This window comes from Halichoerus grypus, chromosome 1 (genome assembly GCF_964656455.1).
Source record: "Halichoerus grypus chromosome 1, mHalGry1.hap1.1, whole genome shotgun sequence".
Classification (NCBI taxonomy): Eukaryota; Metazoa; Chordata; class Mammalia; order Carnivora; family Phocidae; genus Halichoerus; species Halichoerus grypus.
This window is the reverse complement of record NC_135712.1, coordinates 177028561-177047757: the sequence shown is the minus strand read 5'-3', so window position 1 is coordinate 177047757 and position 19197 is coordinate 177028561. Positions and strand designations below refer to the sequence as shown.

The following is a 19197-nucleotide window of genomic DNA, read 5'->3' as shown; positions in this document are numbered from 1 at the left end:
AAAGTTAGCTACCCTCACAGGGTTGCTGTGCGGAGAAACATGCACGCTCATTAAAAAGAAGAAAGGTGAAATTACAGTCGTTCTTTAAAAATGCTCCAGTAGTTGTGTAAAAGGGCAAGGACTCTGGAGCCAGACTGTGAGAGTATAAATCCAGGCTCCCTCCCTCACTAGCCCCATAACCCTAAGCATGTTACTTAATCTCACAGGACTTCCGTTTTATCATCTGTAAAATATGGGTGATAATAATAATTGTTATTATTATTATGGGGGCTAGTGAGGGAGGGATATCCCCTATTATCATATATGGGGATTAAATGAATTTGAACATGTGTAAGGGACTTCGAATGGTGGCTGGCACAGAGTAAGTAAATGCCTTCTCATACATATTTCTGAATGCATTTAAAATAAAGGCATAATCATGAAAAAAGTTTACTCAACAACCACCTAAAAATCACCTCTCATGCACTAATGGTACATGCACCATGATCTGGGAAACACTGGCCTGCTGGCAGATGGATGGTGGACATTTGGGGAGAACAAAGGGGAACAGGCAATAGCTTGCCTCTGCTCTTTTAACTGTCAGGATTGACCTCTCAAAATATCTGTGAGCTGCAGAAGCACTGTGCATGAGCACTGGTTACCTGTCTCCAGACTTTGGCCTCACAGTACATTCCTATTCACCGTTGTGACCCACTGGTCCCTGATCCCATCTTTCCCGATTATTTATTTCGCCCCGATTGCAAGCCACTTCTCCCCGTTTCTCAGCTACTGTCCATGGAGATTCAACCTCCATCTAGAGGGAACATCTCTGGTTCTGCTTCTGCTCTCTCTCAGACACAATCCCGGCCCTGGCCCCTGCCTGCTGGCCAGAGGGAGTGGACTTCTGCTGTTCTGGATGCATGATATCTGAATATTCTATTTGGGGGGAATCCCAAGATAGGAGCAAACCAAGGCCCACTTCTCATGACAAAAGCCAAGAGAGTAGGGTGTGCATTTCCTCTCCTGCTGCCTGGCAGCCCTGACCATCCAGTGCAGAAGCCCAGGACTCTGAATCTTGGTAGAGTGACACAAAGGCTTGGGATCAGGTAGCAACTATTTTCTGCAGCACTCAGACCCCAGGGCCCTGGGGGGGGGGGGGGAGCCATCAGTGGTAACAGCGTCAGGGGTAGTGACAATGGCCTTGGTGGAATGCATTAACTGGATCATTCCTGTGGCTAAACTTGGCCTTCTCCTGGTTCTTGCCTCAGCTGGATCTCTGCCTTCTTTGATTCATGAGTTATCTGATATCCTTCCAATAAATCTCTTCTCTGAATAGGCTAACCAGAGATGTTTCCATTGTTTGTAACCAGAATCTTGACTTGAGTACCAGGGTTGGGCCACTGGACCATAATGTATGTTTACACTCAAGTCTTACTGCATCTCTCATCACTGGACTGGAATCTCTCCTGGGAGGTTCCCCGGGGATCACAGACAATGATCTACATTTCTATTCTGCTTATTTTTTCAGAATCATTATTGGCCACATTAATAATTTTTTGCCATGTGCCATGTTTTTCTTGCATCCTGCATTCCTTTCTGACCATACAGCATTCATCTGGTTTATAATATTTGAAAGTGTTGGAAGCTTAGAATTAAACCAGCAAGAGGGGGAAAAAAAGTTTTATTAAAAATATAAGTCAAACTTCTTCAGATGAAGCCAAGTAATAGTATTAGGAAAGAATTCTGTCCAATTTTCTTTATTGAATTTTCTGTGATTTGGTAGCATTGTGTCATCTATTCTGTGCATGGTTTTTAACTTTTAATTTTCATTGTTGTCTTGGATTCTTTAAATTGCATGTAGAAAGCACATCTTTTTGAGCTCTTGGGGGTAATATTTGGAGACGAAATGAGGATGAGCTCTTGTCTCATGAAATATTGAAGCAATATCAAGAAAGCAGAAAACACACACAGACCGACCTTCTTACACAAAGTAGTCTCTGCTATCCATATAATTCCAAAGAATAGAAGCAAGTGCATTATTCTAATGTAGTCCAATAGCTTAGATTTCTTTGTTTCCAGTGATTTCTCCTTTTGGGTATATCGATGGCCTAATTTATGTCCCTTTCCAGCATAGGTATTTGTTAAATATTTGTTGTGAGCCCACCTTCTTCCAGGCACACAGAGACATGAAGAGAAAATATCTTTCCCTTGTACCTTGGTTTTTCCATATTAAGAACTCAACAAGGACAAATCCATAGTTCATGTCTTATTTATCTTTGTATGACCAGAGCCTCTCCCAGGCCTGGTATACAACATGTGTTTAATAATGAAGAAATGAATAATTGTATTTTCAGAGAACTCATGACTTAGTAGTATAAGGAAATGTATACAGGTATAAAGGCTGGGCAAGGAGATAGGAGTTATTAGTAGAAGTAGGAGATGAAGTAGGGTAGGTATGCAAGAGAGGGAGGATACTAATCTATCAGAGAGCTTGGGACCAATATCTTACTATTTTTTTGCATCCCCCATGTAATGCCATCTTCCACCCACTTTCAAATCTCCCTCTAAACGAAATGTATGGAAAGGGGGGATTTCACTGATGCCCACAGTAGCTGCTGGGTCAGTCAGCACTGGCCTTTTTCTGCTTAGTCTCCGTGTGGCCTCTCAGCTTGTCTTTTGGGAGTGTCATTCTCTCTTACCACCTCTTTCCCAGAATGGATTATTTTTCCTTCCTTCCCCCAAGGCACTTTAAGCAGAAATGTTATGAAAAACAGTAGACTTTTAATGAGTTTTTGGATAATCACAGACCATAGCCAGATATGATTCCAGATTCAGCGTTTGACCTCCTATAATCTTTTTGACCACTCCTCACTCCAGGGAACTTTCTTGCTGGTCATAACGACCTCCTCTCCCCAATAGACACTCAGCTGCTCAAAATTCTGGTGAATTTTCCATGACAAGCAGGTGAGCTCTTCCTCTCTTCCTCTTAACTCATGTCTAGACTTTCCTCTGCATTTCCAAAATGTCTCGGTGGTGCTCTGCTACACAAAGGACCATTAACACTGGGTGTCCAGCCTTAGCACTACAAAGAACTGGAAGGAGCTTCCCACTTAGAGATCACACATTGAAGCGGGAATCCCTTTTCCGCTGATCAGAACAAAGAGTGCTCAGTGGGAGTAGAGAACTGTCTTTCCTGTTACACACCTCAGCCCAGTGATAGACATGCACAGGGGCTCAAAGGTGTTTAGTAGCAGGCTAAAGAGAATGGGAAGGAGACAGAAAGAGCAGAGGATTAGGGAAGCAAGTTCCTATCAGAGTCTAGCACAGATAAATACAAGCTTGCAGGTGGGGCTTGGCGGGGAAAAGGGAACCATCTTTCCTGGAAACAAGTGAGGGAAGATAGGGACAGCCAAGATAAAAATTAAATGAATCACGGTGTATGTTCCCGCCTTGATTTCCTCTGTACCTCGATATTAATGGGATGGGGTTGAGACAATTTTCTACCTTGAGATTTGTCCCAGGCCTCCTCTGCTGGGAGTGGCACATGGAACATGTCTAGGGAACTGTGAACTTGGGAAAACGATCAAATCCAGGGGAAACAAAGAGTTTGGAACGCTTACGCTCCCTGGAAATGTGGAATCAGCCCTAAATGTGCCTCACAGAACTCTAGGTGGCCTCTCCTTGAATTTATAGGAGTTATTTCACTTTCAAAAAATAAAAAGTCAGCAAGCCTGGATCTTATTTCTTCCCTTTGGTGTGTCTGAGACCCCCTTTAAAATCTCTCTCAGTTCCAAGGATGGCCAACACAAGGAACAAAATGAACTGGATCCCAGCCAGCGCTTTTACGGTCTGCTACCTTACCAGACTACATAGATGCACAGAATTTTCCAGCTTTGCACTGAGCAAAGGACAGAGAAACAATAACAAGCCGCACTTTGCTTTCTTCCCAGGATGTCCTGACTTTGAAAAGGGATTGCCTTAGGCTGAAGTAATAAACAGTGTGAAGTGGGATGGACATATCAACATTTGCTCTCCCCAATGTGCCCAAGTTTGAAAAAAATCAAGTACAAATTTGTATTTTTATCCCCTTCTACTGATGTGAACAATAATAGGTAATGAGTTACTTACCAATTCTCTAAACCACATAGCTGACATAATTTCATGATTGGAAGTACATTTTCAGATCACTTAGTTTTACCCCTTTACTGGCATTTAAGTCCCTTTATAAAGTCCCCACAAAACCGTTGTCTGGATTACCTGTGCCAACCTCCTGTGTAGATAACTCATCATCTTTAAGGATACTTCATTCCTTCCTTTGCCAGATATGACTAATGGAAAATCCTCATTTATCTAGCATCCTGGTCCATCTACCATCAGTCCTATTTCAGCCCTACCAAGGCCCTACAGTAAATGGAATCTTCACTCACCCAGTTGCTGAGGCCAAAAATCTGAGAGTCATTCTTTATTCTTGCCTATCTTTTATACTCACTCTCCAAAATATCAGTGAACACCATCAGATCTATCATTAAATTTATGCTGAGCTTTATGACTTTCATCTCTTCTTCTGCCACCCAATGAACCACCATTGTTCTCTAGCAGAGACCGCACAGTAATTTCTTTCTTTTTTTTTTTTTTAGGTCAAGATGAGTTTATTGTCCAAATAGCATAATGTAATTGCATCCAAAACCATTTGCAAATCCATCTTTAAGCTGGTCAGAATAACAGGCCATTATTTTTCAAAATCACTTAACACTGAACAGACAGGACCTCTTAAAAGGCAGCTACCATGTCACCATCATAACCAATAAAACATTTTTCTATACTTCCAAAAAACCTTTTGTTTATACCGATCATGCTACTTTAGCACTTGCTAGCATCCTGACCAAATAAACACCCACACCTCTTATAGAGTCCATTGTGAGAGAATAACATTGACTCGATATGGCATCACACTCATTTTAAAGCCAAAAAAAAATTATAATAATAATAAAAGAAATCCAAGACGAGAAACTGTAACTGAGAGAGAAAGAGATCTGAGGTGCATGGTACAAGGGTAATGAACATAATGGAAAAAATCCAATGGCCCAGTGATTTGCTGGGGACTTAAGAGTTGGCCAACAGTATGAAACAAAAACCAATAAAAAAAAAAAACCAAAAAAAAACCCAAAACCTTTTTTTTTTTTTAAGGACAGGCACTTGTCAAAATACACTGGATACTGCAATGGCTACAGTCAGTAAGGCACTTTTTTTTCCCCAAAGTAGGCTGCAGGCAAAGGAATAAACACTGCAGCGACAAGCATGCATTACACAGTAATTTCCTAACTCTTTCCCATGCCCTCATGTTTGCCTGCCTTTATCTGTTGCCTACATGGCACCCAAGGGGGGGGGGATGCTCTTTAAAAACATATTCTACCATGTTCCTCTCTTGGTCAAAACTTGCTGACAGCTTCCCAACTGACCCATACTGTAGTCACACAAGGCTCAACATGACCTGGTCTCTTCCTTTCTCCCCTATTCTCCTGCCTCTTTCTCCTTTGGTCATTGCTCTCTACCTACTTCTGGGTATCCCTTAAAAAACCCAAGCCTTTGCATCTGCTGTTCCCCCTTCCTGGAATGCTCCTTCTTTAGGTACCCCGTGGTTGGCTCCTTTGCTTCATGCTGATCTCTGCTCAAGTGTTCCCACTTCAGAGAGGTCTTCTCTGACCACTCAGTCTCAAATATCACCACCACTCTTTACCCCCAGCTTTGATTATCTTCATAGTGTTTATCATCTCCTGACATTTGATATAATTATTTCCAAAATGTGTTTATTGTCCATAACCCCTAACTAGCTTTCAAGCCCCGTAAGAGCACGGATTTCGCACTTATTCACTTCTGTAACCTGACACGTTTCAATAAAATTGTGCTATGAAAAGAGTGAATGAGTAAAGGACTATCATCGTCTTTACTCTTTCTTCCAAACAACTATCCTCTAGTCATTTGAAAATATTTACTTATCTCCATGCCAATCTTCCTCCAGAATAAACAATCCCATTCCATCAGTGGTCTACACACGGTTTCCAATCCCCTTCCCTCCTGGTTCCCCTTTTCTCTCCTCCATTTGGTGTGTCAGTGCTCCTCTCACAGGGGGCTGGTGCTGGACCAGTGTAGCAGGTAAGTGCATAGGTTCTGGAGTCAGTCTGAAAGGTTTCAATGACTTCTTTACCCTGATTTGTTGATCTGACCACTAATGACTTGTTTACATTGATGCAAGGCACTTGATGTTCTTTGGTAATAAACAATAGCAACTGGCTAACCTAAACAATAAAAATATGAACTTATTAGAATTATTTGAACTGGCAAAGAGATCAGATGAAAAAAAATCAGGCCCTGGAAAAATCAGAAATAGAAAGAGCTTGGGGACCAAAGCAGTAGGGCCACTTCTTCAGAGTACTGATGTTGGGTGTTACCAGCTTCACTATTTTCTTTCCTTGTTCTACTCCACTTACAAGTCAAGTGCTTGGAACTGGTAATGCTACGGGTTTGTTTTGACTCGCGTTTTCACACTTTGGCCTGGAATTGGACTGATGTTCAACAAGACTGTACATAATGGTGGAGAGGCAGTTACCCAACGAAAGAAAGAGGATGGAATGGATATTGGGCAGGCACATGGGTGGATGCCCACTTCACTCTCTAACCTTCTAACCTGTTTCCTAAGGTGTGAAAGGGGCATAATAACAGTGATCCCTCATGGGTTGTCTGAAGTTTAAATAGGGTAATACATAGATAGGTTTTAGCACAGTGCCTGGCACAGAGTAAGCCTACAGCGAGTAGGGGACCCAGAATGAAATTCAATACTCTAAGTGTAGTAGAGCGGGACACCATTTTCCTCATTTCAGACCCTAGTAACAAAGGCAGGCGTGGAACGCACATTTTCTCCAGCCACAGACATGAATGACTCTAACTCAGCTTCTTGTCAGCCAAGACTCTTGAGTCGTCTCCATCGATGCTTCCGTCAGCTCTTAAATCTCCCTCCTCACCCTGACACAGCTGACTGTTCGGTCTTTACACTTACTTCACAACACTTAATCTTGTTAGATAATAACCCATCACTGTGTCTCCTCCATAGCCTGGAATCTGGATTCTATCTTCTAACAAAAACTTTTAGCTTTGTGTTACCAGATTAACTGAGATTACAAGAGAAAAATGCATATGAAATCCTTTGCAAATATGAAGCACAACACAAATTAAAGGTATTATTTTAGTGGCCCTTTGGGTCTTCCCAAGTGGCAATGGATGCAAACTTGTTAGCACGGTGTCTGTTTTCCTGGCATACGCCCAATTCCTTGTTTTCCAGTTTCAGTTCCACCAGGTGAAATAATGCCGTGCACCTCCCAGAGCAAGCACAGCTAAGTACTTTACAAGCAAGGGTATGTGGGGTTTTCCCATTACTATCAGTCTTCTGGATAACTTCAAGGAATTCAGGTTTTAAGCAGACAGCAATCTAATTCTGAAGCCATATGGGCATATGTTCTCCATCTTTCAAATTTGACCTTGGCTGGCTTCAAAAGCAACAACCAGTGCTATTTCAGAGCAAATGTAATTTACATTATCTGATTGTCAACAATGCAATATCTCTACTCTACATGGTCATGGTCATGGAGATAGCTACAATAAAGACTTTATATGAATAGCTCTGGTTAGGGATTTAGAGTAATGTTATTTACATAACTTCAGCTTCTTCTGTGGAAACCATGCAGAGCAGTGATATTCTCTGAAGAATGTATTAATGGTCTCTGCCTGCTGGGTGCATGTCCTTCATCTTTTTACAAATTTACTTAGATGCCAAATAAAACTGCTTAGCACTACTGTTCTTTTGACTGGAATTAAATTCACTCCACTATATTAAAACAAAATAGAGATATTTTACTATACAAAGATAATACATATCTCTGTGCTTTAAGCTATGGTCAGTACACTGAGGTGCCCTGATGTGTTGTCTGATGCTGGTAGTGTTGTTTTGGATTCCTATTTCCCATGCCACTGTAAGTGTTCATGCCTTTCCCATTAATCTTTCATATGGACATTTATTATGTTTATATATTTGAGGAAAGTAAATGCCTTTCCTGTTCTGTTCAAAAACATTTTCAGCAGATACCAAACTCAGTGAACTATAGTTTTTCGGCCTTCCAAATCCAGGCCTCTTTAAAGCATGTGATGAGGCCTTTGAGAAGTGATTAAAGGTCTCTATTCCCCAAACCAGTCCTTGATCCTCAAAGGAAAGTGACTCTAGCCATAACTGATCTCTAACAGAGTAAGGCAGGAGTGAACAGCTGAACACAAGAGCGAGTGCTTGGGGGAAATGCAGACTGTGAGCAGATACTTTTCTTCTCTCTTCGAGAATTCCCCACTCCAGAGGTATGACCAAGCTAAATTTCTGGTATTCTTGAACAGTCCCCGAGCCATTGGAGGGTATTCTGGCTTCAATCCTCCTCGAGATAAGAAAAGTTCAGCTGTGACAGGAGGCATTTTCCGGCTGGAGCATGTATGTTACAGCGCCTGGGAGGGAGAGAGGTTTGCTGAATTGTGGCAAAGAGGATTCTAAACAAAGGCCTTGGAAAGTGAGAGTGTCCCCTGCAGAGAGACATGATGATTTCATCTGAGTCCCCAGCTCTGCTCCCCAAGCATGCAAGGGATTCTGTGTCTCCTCACAGCTTTGATTCTCTGAATGCTAATTGGAAAATATAAACCTGATAATGCTTCTCTCCCATCTATTTATTATTTGTACTTGGATGAATTCTGGCCTCACAAGGCGAGCTCATGATCTTTGCTGTAGGATGCTTTATAGGGGCAGTGTTTTTATTTACCCTCCATACTACTTTTTAAACATCCTGGGGCCAGATTCCATTATTTCCTCTTTCTTTGCTGACCTCACAAAGCAGATGATTATTCCCATAAACTGGCCTTCTCCCTCCTTTTCATCTTTTGCGAGTAAGAGCGGAGATAAAACCTGCATAGGTTTCCCTAGAAGATAAGACCCAAGTGAGCCTACACGGTGAAAGTGTCTGTGAAATGATATAAGGAACTAAAACAGAATGCAGTTTCTATAATGTGACATCATGACTTGGTATTTGGGAAGTACATATGAACTGGGACTCAACAACCAAGTATGAATTAGGGGAAGGAAAACATAGGCCGAGGGGTTACATAGTAAGACTTCGTAATCTCCTTTAGTGGCAGGATCTCAAAATGTAGTTAAGCTCAGGATAACCTGTGGAATTTGGTGCTGATCAGGCAATCTTGTGAATGACCCTCAGGTCAGAGATGACTCTTATCTCAGGGCCTGTTTTGTGTTATCCTCTCTGGTTCAATCTTCCGTGCAGCTGACGATCGTCAGAGCCCTCGGCTGCACTGTGGAATGTCACATGTGTTATAACAAATGCCCTTCTATGCATGGAGGTACATGCAAAGGGCATACTGTAGCATTAAGGACCCTGCCCTGCAAATCTTGTTTCATATCATGTGTGGGAAAATGATGCGCTTTAGGTTTTGTTGTATGAGATCATTTAACTTTGTTTTCTGTGTATTTAATTGAATTGCAGAGCCCTACTAGCATTTAAAACACACTATACCGTGCTAAGTTCTATCACATTATTTAGCTAAGGCAGAAGAAGTACTAGGGCACTCAGATGCCACCAGATGAAGGGGAAGATTCTTCCAGAAAACCAATGGGTGAAGAAGAAAAATACTTGGAGCAGCAATTCTCAAATTACTATGCATAACATTCACCTTGGACTTGCTAACACACACACACACACACACACACACACACACACACACACACACACCTATGCTCCAACCATGGGGAATCCAATTCTCTAAGTGTTAGCTGAGGCTCTCTATATTTTTAACAAGCTCCTGAGTGATTTGGAGGCAGGTCATACATTGGCCATACTTTTAGAAATACTTAACTTGGAAAGTATTACATGGTATAGAAAAGAACTCAGACATGGGAGCCCAGCTGGCCTGGGTTTGGCTGCAGTGCTGTTTATTGGTCAAGTTTCTTACCTTCTTTAAGCTTTATTTTGTTCATCTATAGAATCAGTATAATGGTACCCCCCTGAATGTGTATTGGTGATAGTACAACACTTAGTACATTGCTGGGTACATGACAGGAGTTCGATATAAATCACAATTCTTCTTCTTATTATTATGTTCAAGGAAGTGCTAAAGTGACCTCAACATGAGACAAACTCCTGTAAAGCAGGGAGTAGGGCCAAGCCAAGAAAAGAGCTTTAGATACTGGTAGATACGCTATTATCAGCAGCTTGGGTTGGCCAGTCCATCCTTTGTATATGTAGCTTCCTTCTTTTTATTCTCTGGGCTCTTTTCTTATTTAAAGGTAAACCCCACAAAACTTGTTTTGTTACTATAAATTATATTCTCTTGTGGATATACTAGAAAAATATGGAGTGAGATACTCTTATTTTTCTTTGTTTTCCCATGCCAGTTGAAGGCGTTATCCCTGAGGCTGTTCTAATATTCCAAAGAAGTGCTCGAAGACAGTGACTACGGGAAGGGAGAAATGCCAGGAAGGTGTGTTCTGAAACTCAACTACTCTGCAGTGATGGGAGCTATCTGCGCAGCTCCGTTTTCCAAAGCAGGATTCAGCACTCCAACTTACCACTTGCAAAAAGGATGTGATAGGTCGGGGAGTTGGTAATGGTGGTGGTGGAGACTGGGCCTCTTTCACAGTCGAGTCACCATGCAGTTGCACAAGGTCCCATGCTTAGAAGGGCCCCACACTGGAGGGATGGGGTGGCTGGGTGATAGACATTGGGGAGGGTATGTGCTATGGTGAGCACTGTGAATTGTGTAAGACTGTTGAATCACAGACCTGTACCTCTGAAACAAATAATACATTATATGTTAAAAAAAAAAAAAAAAAGGAAGAAGAAGAAGAAGAAGATAGCAGGAAGGGAAGAATGAAGGGAGGCAAGTCAGAGGGGGAGACGAACCATGAGAGACGATGGACTCTGAGAAACAAACTGAGGGTTCCAGAGGGGAGGGGGGTGGGGGGATTGGTTAGCCTGGTGATGGGTATTAAAGAGGGCACGTTCTGCATGGAGCACTGGGTGTTATACGCAAACAGTGAATCATGGAACAGTACATCAAAAACTAATGATGTAATGTATGGTGATTAACATAACATAATAAAAAAAATAGGTTACAATCTAAAAAAAAAAAAAAGAAGGGCTCCACACTGCTTTTACTACTCTTCTGTCACCCTCTTGAAATTTTTAATAATTCTGAACAACGGCACTACATTTTCATTTTGCCCCGGGTCTCATGTTTTGTAGCTGGTCCTGGATGCATATTAGGAGGGCTACTATAGCTATTATTAAGGACACCACCAAGGGGGCGGGGCTTTAAAACATTGATATACTCTGATTTATACTCTGAAGAGATTTTTCTTCTGCTGAGCAAGAACAGTTCATAGGTAAAGGGGAAGAAGAATGGAAGCAAAAAGACCAGTAAGAAAGGATATTATTCTAGTATCTAGGTGAGAGATGATAGTGTAATGGGATAGATTATGTAAATGAAATACCCCAGGCCCCAGAAGGAATTCGAGTTGAGATACATTTGTGGTGGCAGAGCCAACAAGGCTAAAGTTTAACCAAAAAAATGTCTTGTTGTTACAAACTTCTGCCATCAACAAGATGGCCTCTTGAGAAGTGAGGGAAATGCTCAGGAACCATGCTTGTGGGAGTACTATGTTGTACACAAGATTTTCAGCACTGACCCTGACAGCTTTGGGGCCTGGAGTCTAATGACCCAGTCGAATGAGAGCTCTGCAGAGTGGGTTTCAGGCTGACCCAGGTCGCCCAGCGGCGAATCTCGTGTGTGGGGCAGAGAAAGAGCCTAACTTGCAACTGTGGTCCCAAGCTGCTGCTGACAGCAATTATTGATGGCGGTCCTCTGTCCTGACTTGGTGGCAGTCAATGAATGAAGAGGCTAATGTTGTGGACTGGATACATCAGTACAAGCTTGTCAAGCAGAAACAGCAGAAGAAAACCACCCAAACACCAGTTAAATGGTTGTTTTAGAGCTCCAATATTATCTAGACTAGAGAGGGCAGTATTTAAATATTTATAGTGGTTTCTTGTTTACTATGTTTTATTTTCTTTGGCCTGTGGAAAATATTACAAAGATGAATTTCATGGTTGTTACTGATGATTAAATTCCATAATTAATTTTAAACTCAACATGACCTACCGCTATTTCTTTAATCTAACTAATGAGACTCTTCGGAATTTACATTAACCAATTAATCAACATGACTTTGGGGAAGATACTAGGACTGCAAGTCCGTATAGCCACAAAGTCAACAGCCCATTCAAATTTAGAAACCTCAGAGACCCAAGCTTATTTTATTCCCACCTACATCGACTTTAATCATGTTTATGAAGTGCATGGAGCTACCATTATTTTTCTTTAATTTCTTTAGCTTAGTCTGGTTATGGAGCTGAGGATGTCACATGGTCTTGAGATAATGAGCTTTTTTTGTAGTGGCTCCATGACAGGCTTTTGTGTTTCCTCCATTAAAATGGAAAAAGAAAGCTAGGTTGGCTATTCTTAAATGAAAAATGATTCTCCAGGTCTGTGCCGATATTTTGGGTTAACAAATCTACCCATACTGTGTTGAAATGAAAGTAGGACCCTAAAAATGCACACTGCCCACCTCTCTGCTTTCCTTCAGAAATAACTGAAACACAACTTTAAGGTTTTCCAATTCTACCTTGCACTCTGGTTGTGCTGGGTTTTTGCTAAGGCATCATCCCCATTTGATGAAATGACCATAAAAGAAAGAGCAGAGCATAAAGCCCTTCAAAAACAAGATAACACCATCGAATGAATTGGTCTTTCATCAGACTGAAACCTTTTAGCCTGTTTTCATGTGTAAAGCAAAACTGGGGCTTCAGAAAGGCATTGGCCAACAGGCAAATGTATTTGTTTGTTTTAATTTGTGTATTCAATTGGTCTTAGAATCCACTTTAAAGATACACAAATATTTTCTTTGGAAATGCAGATACTTCCTGCATTTATGAAGGGAAAAATAAATGAAAGCTCTGTTTGTTTTGCAGGACCAGATGTGGGCTGGATACAATGTGGGATGGAGCAAAGAAGACTGGGACTAGCTTGGGGCCCCACTCTAGCACCAGCTATGACCTTGGGCAAGTCACGGACACCCTCCCCCAGCCTCCCTGTCAACTGTAAAATAGCAATAAAATACTGATGTGAATGTTAAGGTTTCTTCTCCTTCCCCAATTTGTCAATACCAGGAGCCACTTCCTTTTTTTTTTTTCTTCATTTCTACATTTTTGATAATTTAATGGGATTTTTCTTGCACTAATTTGCAACTCAGTTCAGTATATTTCCCATATCATTTCACCTTCTCCCCCATTAAAAATAAATAAATAAATAAATAAAAAGAAGAACAATTCTTTTACCCTCTGGTGAACCTCCAAGGCAAAGCAAGATGTCTTTCCAGAGGGATTTAATTAGAGGCTTATTGATTTTCCTCACATTGGTCCACTGTCCCTTCGTTTTTCAGTTGTTTATAAATACATAAACTCGCATTTAAGTGTTTACAGGCACAGATTATGTAAACAATTATTGTAGAGTCAAGAAAACATATAATCACAGAAGGTTGTTGGTTGTTGATACATTTTAAAATATTTGACTTTACTCCTGGGAAGAAAAAGGGTGAAAAAAATGTGAACAGCCCACGGCCTACATTATATTTTATGTAAACTAAGATCTGATCTAATCCATCCAGCCATCCACCCATCATTCCTCCTAGCAGAAAACACTGATGTCTGTAGCATGATGGCAACATATGCTCATCTTGGGGATGATTTGAATTTCAGTACTATAACTCTCAGACTTGCCATAGAATTTCACTTTTTGACTCCCCTATCAAGCAAGCGAATATCTTCCAAGCACTAAGACACAATTATGAAAGGCCCGATGAGCTACATATTGTATAGAGTTATCACAGGTCTCATGAATGATTTCCTCCAGTCCTTCATAGATTATTCTAATATCACCTCCGTATTTCCTTGCAGAGCTGCAATCATTTTTCTGACTTTAAATGTAGTTTTCCCTTAGGCAAAAGAAGTTTCATAGAAATTGACTACTGCAAAATGTTTACAAAGGACAAGTTTTTCTTCCTTTCTTCTGCGTAGTTAATGTTCCCCTGGGAATGGGATTTGGGATCAACTCTGAAATACATTACTGGAAGATACAGCTAAAACTTTCACGGACACAAAAAGACAAAAACTGTGTGATTCCCACACATAGGAGTTATCTAGAGTAGTTAAACCCACAGAGACAGAAAGCAGAATGAGGGATGATTGCCAGAGGCTGAGGCAGGGGGTAAGGGGTGGGAATGAAGAGTTAGTATTTAAAGGATCCAGAGTTTCAGTTTGGGAAGAGGAGATGGATGGTGGTGATAGTTATACCACAGTGTGAATGTATTTAATGCCACAGAACTATATACTTAAAAACAGTTAAAATGAAAAATTTTATGTTATGTATATTTTGCCACAATTTAAAAAAATGGAAAACTTTTCAAAATATTCTTAATCTCTCATTTAGTTTTCAGCTATAGGGTAGTCCAGGATGCTGATTTAATTGGTCAGGTTGTAAAATAATGAATATTCCAGATGTTCAAGCTAAAATTTGGTGAAATTCCTCAACAAAAAAATAGAAATTACAATCTAAATTTTGAGTATCTTAATACTTTCTTAATAACTGAAAAAATAAGGCAGTAAATGCAACAAATGTTGACATAAAGGTGTTGTATCTCTAGAGTAACACTATCCCACAGAAATACAATGTCAGTCACATATGCAACGCTAAAGTCTCTGGGAGCCACACTTAAAAAAGTAAAAGCAAATAGGTGAAGTTAACTTTAATAATGCGTTTCATTTAATCATATGTAACTACATTATTGTCATATCAATGTATAACCTATATAAAAATGATTAATTAGATACTTGATAGTTTTTGCACTCCAAGTCTTTGAATTTGGTGTATATCTTAAAGTTAAAGCACATCTCAATTTAGGTATTATATTTTTATTGGAAATTCTTGACCTATATTTAGATTTCACCAAATTTGCGGTTGAAAAAGTAGATTCTTCTAAGTTGTCCCAATCATATCTAAACATTTTCTAATACCTGAATTGAACATCAAAAAATGATTTCCCTTAATATTTGCATCCACATTGACAAAACTGATTCATTTCTTTTAGAATTGATTTCTTTTAGAATTTATTTGACTTTGAAATAAAAGCATATCAATCTCAGATCTACATGCATTCAAATTAAATGATTTGCCACTCTTTGTCAAGTCCAAAAAGGTATAACGTAAGTTGAAAACAACTCTCACTTTTTAATATCAGCAAAGTATTCTTCAATTTTTTAGTTTTTATAGTCCATTTATATAAAGCTACCAATTTTAATAATATTTTCTGCAGATTGATTCATGTTAAAAAACGTGTAAAATCATTACTATTGGTACGTATTATGAGAGGTTTACATTTTAACATAAATTCTCATAATTGTTTAGCTTTGTCACAAGCTTTTTTGTATATAAAGATTTTCTTTAAAGATTTATTTATTTATCTGAGAGAGAGAGCAGGGGGAAGGGCAGAGGGAGAGAATCTTCAAGCAGACTCCCTGCTGAGCACAGAGCCTGACACGGGGCTTGATCTTACGACCCTGAGATCATGACCTGAGCCGAAATCACGAGATGATGCTTACCTGACTGAGCCACCCAGGCACCCCTGTATATAAAGACTTTTTAAAAGTAGTTTTAGGTTTACAACAAAATTGAGAAGAAGGTACTGAAATTTCCTATAGACCACCTGCCCCAACACATGCGCAGCTTCCGCCATTATGAACACCACTCAACAGAATGGTACATTTTTTACCAAGGATGAGCCGATATTGACATGATCATCATCCAGAGTCCATAGTTTACCTGAGCATTCACTCTTGGCTTTGTATATTCAATGGGTTTGGACAATGTACAATGACATATAACCATAATTATATCCTACAGAGTATTTTCACTGCCCTTAAAAATCTTCTGTGCTCTGCCTATTCATCTTTCCCTCACCCCACACTTGGTAACTTCTGATCTTTTCATTGTTTCCACTGTTTTGCCTTTTCTTTTCTTTTTTTTAATAAAGATTTTATTTATTTGAGAGTGAGAGTGAAGAGTGCCCAAGCATGAACTGGGGGAGGGGTAGAGGGAGAGGGGGAAGCAGGCTCTCCGTTGAGCAGGGAGTCTGAGGCAGGGCTCGATCCCAGGACCCTGGGATCATAACTTGAGCCGAAGGCAGACACTTAACCAACTGAGCCACCCAGGTGCCCCCTGTTTTGCCTTTTCCACAACGTCATATAGTTGCAATCATACAATACATACTATATGTGAAATAAGCCCTCTCAATTTGGCTTATTTCACACGGTAATATGCACTTAAGTTTCCTCCATGTCTTTTCATGGCTTGATAGCTTATTTCTTTTTAGCATTGAATAATATTTTATCATCTGGCTGTACCACAATTTATTTATTTATTCATTTACTGAAGGCTATTTTGGTTACTTCCAAGTTTTGGCAATTATGAATAAATCTGCTGTTAACATCTGTGTGCAAGGTTTTATGCCAACATAACTTTTCAACTCCTCTGGGTAGATATTAAGAAGTGTAATTGCTGGATTGTACAGTAAGAACATGTTTAGTTTTGGAAGAAAGTCCCAAACTATCTTCCATACTGGCTGTACCATTTTGCCTTTCCACCAGCAATGCATGAGGATTCCTGTTGCTCCACATCCGCAAGAGCATTTGATCTTATCAGGGTTCCAGAATTTGACCATTTAAATAGGCATGAGGTGGTATCTCCTTGTTGTTTTAATTTCCTTGATTACACATGGATGTGGAATATCTCTTTAGATTTGCCATTTGGCTTATTTACCATTTGTATATCTTTGATGAGGTGTTGGTGAAGGTCTTTGGCATATTTTATTTATTTATTTATTTATTTATTATTTTTTTTTTTAAAAAAGATTTTATTTATTTGACAGAGAGAGACACAGCGAGAGAGGGAACACAAGCAGGGGGAGTGGGAGAGGGAGAAGCAGACTCCCCGCCGAGCAGGGAGCCCGATGCGGGGCTCCATCCCAGGACCCTGGGATCATGACCTGAGCCTAAGGCAGACGCTTAATGACTGAGCCACACAGGTGCCCCTGGCATATTTTAAAAATCAGGTTGTTTGTTGGGGCACTGGGGGTGCTCAGTTGGTTAAGCACTTGACTTGTTTCAGCTCAGGTCATGATCTCAGGGTCATGAGATGGAGCCCTGCATCAGGCTCTGTGTTCATCAGGGAGTCTGCTTGAGATTCTCTCTCTCTCTCTCTCCCTCTGCGCCTCCCCACTGCTCGCTCTCTCTCTAAAATAAATAAGTAAGTAAATAAATAAATAAATCTTTTAAAAAATCAGGTTGTTTGCTGTTTTATTGTTGAGTTTTATCAGTTCTGTGCATATTTTAGATAACAGATGTGTCTTTTGCAAATATATTTTCCTAGTCTGTGTCTTATCTTCTAATTCTCTTAACATTGTCTTTGACAGAGTAGATATTTTTAAATTTAATGAAGTCCAGTTTATCAATTATTTCTTTTATGGTTCATGTCTTTGGTATTGTATCTAAAAAGGCACCACCATACCCAGGGTAATCTAGGTTTTCTTCTATATTATCTTCTAGGAGTTTTATAGTTTTGTTTTTTATGTTTAAGTCTTTGATCCATTTTGAGTTAACTTTTGTGAAGGGTGTAAGGATTGTGTTTAGATTCATTCTTTTTGCATGTGGATATCCAGCTGTTCTAGCACCATTGGTCGAGGAGATCATCTTTGCTCTATTATATTTCCTTTGCTCCTTTATCAAAGGTAGTTGAATATATTTATGTGGGTCTATTTCTGATCTGTATATTTTTTTATTTATCTATTTGTCTATTCTTCCACCAATACCACACTACGTTAAGCCAGAGCAATTAGGTAAGAAAAAGAAATAAAAAGCATCCAAATTGGAAAGGAAGAAGTAAAACTGCCACTATTTGCAGATAATATGATATTATATGTAGAAAGCTCTAGAGACTCCACCCCCCAAAAAAAAGAACACCAAAAATTTTAGAGCTAATACAGAACCAATGTACAAAAATCAATTATGTTTCTACACACTAACAATAAAATATCAGAGAAAAAATAAAGAAACAATCCCATTTACAAATTCATCAAAAGGAATAAAATACCTAGGAATAAATTTAACCAAGGAGGTGAGAGACCTGTACACTGAAAACTATAAGACGATGAGAGAAACCGAAGAACAAGCAAATACATGGAAAGATATTCCATGCTCATGGACTGGAAGAATATTGTTAAAATGTCTATACTACCCAAAGCAATCTACAGATTTAATGCAATCCCTATCAAAACACTGGAGGTATTTTACACAGAAATTGAACATATAATCTTAAAATTTCTATGGGACCACAAAAGACCACAAATAGTCAAAGCAATCCAGCTATAGTAATCAAAACAGTGTGGTATTGGCATAAAAACAGACACATAGATCAATGGAACAGAACAAAGAGCCCAGAAATAAACCCACACATATATGGTCTAAAATTTTTGATAAAGGAGGCAAGAATATACAATAAGAAAAGGACAGTCTATTAAATAAATGGTGTTGGGAAAACTGGACAGCCACATGTAAAACCATAAGACTCCTAAAAGAAAACAAAGGTGGTAAGCTCCTTGATATCAGTCTTAGTGATGATTTTTTTGAGCTGACTCTAAAAGCAAAGGCAACTAAAGCAAAAATAAACAAGTGGGACTACATCAAACTAAAAAGCTTCTGCACAGCAAAGGAAATCATCAACAAAATGAAATGTAATCTACTGATTGGAAGAAAATATTTGCAAATCATATATCTGATAGGGGGTTAATATTCAAAATATATAAAGAACTAATACAGCTGAATAACAAAAAAACTCCCAAACAATATGATTTAAAAATAGGCAGTGGATCTGAATAGACACTTTTTCCCAAAGAAGACATATAGATGGATAACAGGCACATGAAAAGATGTTCAACATCGCTAATTACCAGGGAAA

The 19197-nt window shown here is 39.6% G+C and overlaps 1 long non-coding RNA gene across 1 annotated transcript in view; it reads right to left on the bottom strand.

Moving 5' to 3' along the window:
• LOC118519368 (uncharacterized) overlaps positions 1 to 19197 on the bottom strand; it is a 100090-nt gene that overhangs the window by 7271 nt on the left and 73622 nt on the right. The gene's annotated exons all lie outside the window — the stretch shown is intronic.